Below are 3,162 nucleotides of genomic sequence, written 5' to 3'. Positions count from 1 at the left end.
GTTTCTGACCATGTCCATCCCTTTATGGCCACCATGTACCCGTCCTCTGATGGCTACTTCCAGCAGGATAATGCACCGTGTCACAAAGCTCCAATCATTTCAAACATGACAATGAGTTCACTGTACTAAAATGGCCCCCACAGTCACCAGATCTCAACCCAATAGAGCATCTTTGGGATGCGGTGGAACGGGAGCTTCGTGCCCTGGATGTGCATCCCACAAATCTCCATCAACTGCAAGATGCTATCCTATCAATATGGGCCAACATTTCTAAAGAATGCTTTCAGCACCTTGTTGAATCAATGCCACGTAGAATTAAGGCAGTTCTGAAGGCGAAAGGGGGTCAAACAGTATTAGTCTGGTGTTCCTAATAATCCTTTAGGTGAGTGTATGTACAGCATACACAGTACAAACACTGTACAGTACATGTAATAAACTGTGGACTGTCATGTGTAAAACCAGCCTGTTACATTAATCATTCCACACAGCTGTTGTGTTCTACTTTACAGAAACAGACTCTGTATGTTGTTGTTTATTGTCTATGTTTATATTTATATATTAATCTTCCTTCACACACAAACTGCTGCTGTGTTTTAGCACGTGAACACAAAGTAAAAGTACTTCCGGTAACGCTGCCGATTCTGTCTGACTTGACTGAGTTTAGTTCAGAGAGGAAAGAGGAGAGACAGCGACACCTGGCGGACAACACCTTCATCACAGCTCAGTGAGCACGCTGACCACCACAGAAGAAGAGTTTAACGCCAAAACACACAAAATACATGAACAGTACATGTGAGGTTTCCATGGGGAGGCAGGGGTGCAGTGGACAGGCCGCTTGTTGGGTTTGATTCCCACTGCGACACTGATGCTGCGTTCATGACTGCTGGGAACTGTACTGTCAGGTGGTCACGCAGGTGAAGCCTCAGCAGAGCCTCCACGTTCATTAGAAACAGCCCTTTAATGAAAACAAGTGACTAAACATGTGTTACTAGTTAACTTTGTCCAGCTCCATCAGCTGGTCATCCTCAGACTCAGTAAATGTTCTACTTCCCAACATTTAGTTCAGAGGAGGCGACTAACAACACATTTTACATGCAGAACAGGTTTTACTACACGACATCAAATATTATCCATCCATCCATCGTCAACCGCTTATCCTGCGTACAGGGTCGCGGGGGGCTGGAGCCAATCCCAGCTGGCATCGGGCGAAAGGCGGGGTCCACCCTGGACAGGTCGCCAGTCCATCGCAGGACAGCAAGTATTAATTTTATTTAAATACATGCAAATATACTTTATGTTGCCTTTAGTTGCTGGTTTCCACTGTGTGCTTCCATGGAGCTGCTGCCTTCAGCTGCTGCTCGTCAACTCATATTTTTACTCTGAGTTCACAAGTAGGAACTCCGACTCCCAGTGGCGTTCATGGTTTCCGAGCTGCCTGGAACGCAGCATTAACCCCTCGTTGCTCCGGAGGCGTGTGACCTCTGACGTACGTAGCAACTGTAAGTCGCTTTGGATAAAAGCATAAAAGAAATCATCACACGTTTCCTGTATACACTGTTCTCTGTGACGTCATCAAATCCACTGTGATGTCAGAAGCCACAAGCCGTTTAGAGCCAATCAGGGTGCACTGTGAAATTTGCATAGTGTGATGTGGAAACTTAATTTGACAGTACAAAGAGACAGGAAAGGGCAGGGCAGAGACATGGGAGGCCTCGGACTGCAGGTGTTGCACTCCCCACCAGGTGTGATGACGGGATCAGTTTCTGAAGATCTCTGTTTTTCAGAGATGACATATCAGAACGGGGGCTGGAAAGTAAGTTTGTCATTTGTTAGACTCGTCGACGGATCCCCACATCAGCTGAATATATTTCCTCTCCCTCTTCAACAAATAAACTGAGCTGTCAGAGGGGAATAAAGCAGGATTATTGTCTTTTATTCGTCTTCGATTCTGCTGCAGGTTCAGAATCTGAATCTGTTAATCGGTCGCTTAAAAAGCCAAAAATCAGAAACAAATACAAAGAAATCTGTTTTAGATCTTAAGTTATACAGTTAAAGTCTAAAGTGCTCTATAATCAGTCATATAGATTTCATTGTTCAGTCCTTCCAGGATTTCACAACTGTTACAGAACACAAATTCAACAAATCCCTGTGAATTCAGTTTAACTTACAATTTTTACCAATCACAGCAACTTTTCCACAAACGTGACCTCTCATCGCCGTTTCCCGCTAAACGTTGTCACACGTCCGCAAACTCACTTCCTTGATCAGAAGACGCAGCAGACGTGTGTGATACCAACGTCTCGCATTCCGGTCAGCTGCAGGACAGAATCAGCTGGTTTAAACATGCAGGGTCAGGGTCAGGGTCAGGGTCAGGGTCAGGCCCGCCGAGTCCTGGAGGGACCGTTTAATGATTCAACTACAATTCTAAAGGTAAAAATATCAAATATATACAGTACCTCACAAAAGTGAGTCCACCCCTCACATCTTTGTAAATATCTGATTCTATCTTTTCATGTGACGACACTGAAGAAATGACTCTCCAGTGTAAAGTAGTGAGTGTGCAGCTTGTGTAACAGTGTAAATCTGCTGTCCCCTCAAAATAACACATCACACAGCCGTTAATGTCTAAACCGCTGGCAACAAAAGTGAGTCCACCCCTCAGTGAAAATGTCCACATTGGGCCCAATCAGCCATTTTCCCTCCCCGCTGTCATGTGACTCGTTAGTGTTACCAGGTCTCAGGTGTGAATGTGGAGCAGGTGTGTTAAATTTGGTGTTGTCGCTCTCACACTCCCTCATACTGGTCACTGGAAGTTCAACATGGCACCTCATGGCAAAGAACTCTCTGAGGATCTGAAACAAAGAACGGTTGTCGTGGAGTGTCCTGGTCTGGGGCTACATGAGTGCTGCCGGCACTGGGGAGCTACAGCTCATTGAGGGAACCATGAATGCCAACATGAACTGTGACATACTGAAGCAGAGCCCCTCCCTTCAGAGACTGGGCCGCAGGGCAGCGTTCCAACATGATAACGACCCCAAACACGCCTCCAAGATGGTGGACTGGCCCAGCATGTCTCCAGACCTGAACCCTACTGAGCATCTGTGGGGCTCCTCAAACGGAAGGTGGAGGAGCCCAAGGTCTCTAACATCCACCAGCTCCGTG

The sequence above is a fragment of the Micropterus dolomieu genome, linkage group LG18 (assembly GCF_021292245.1).
Source record: "Micropterus dolomieu isolate WLL.071019.BEF.003 ecotype Adirondacks linkage group LG18, ASM2129224v1, whole genome shotgun sequence".
Lineage (NCBI taxonomy): Eukaryota > Metazoa > Chordata > Actinopteri > Centrarchiformes > Centrarchidae > Micropterus > Micropterus dolomieu.
This window is presented reverse-complemented; position numbering follows the sequence as displayed.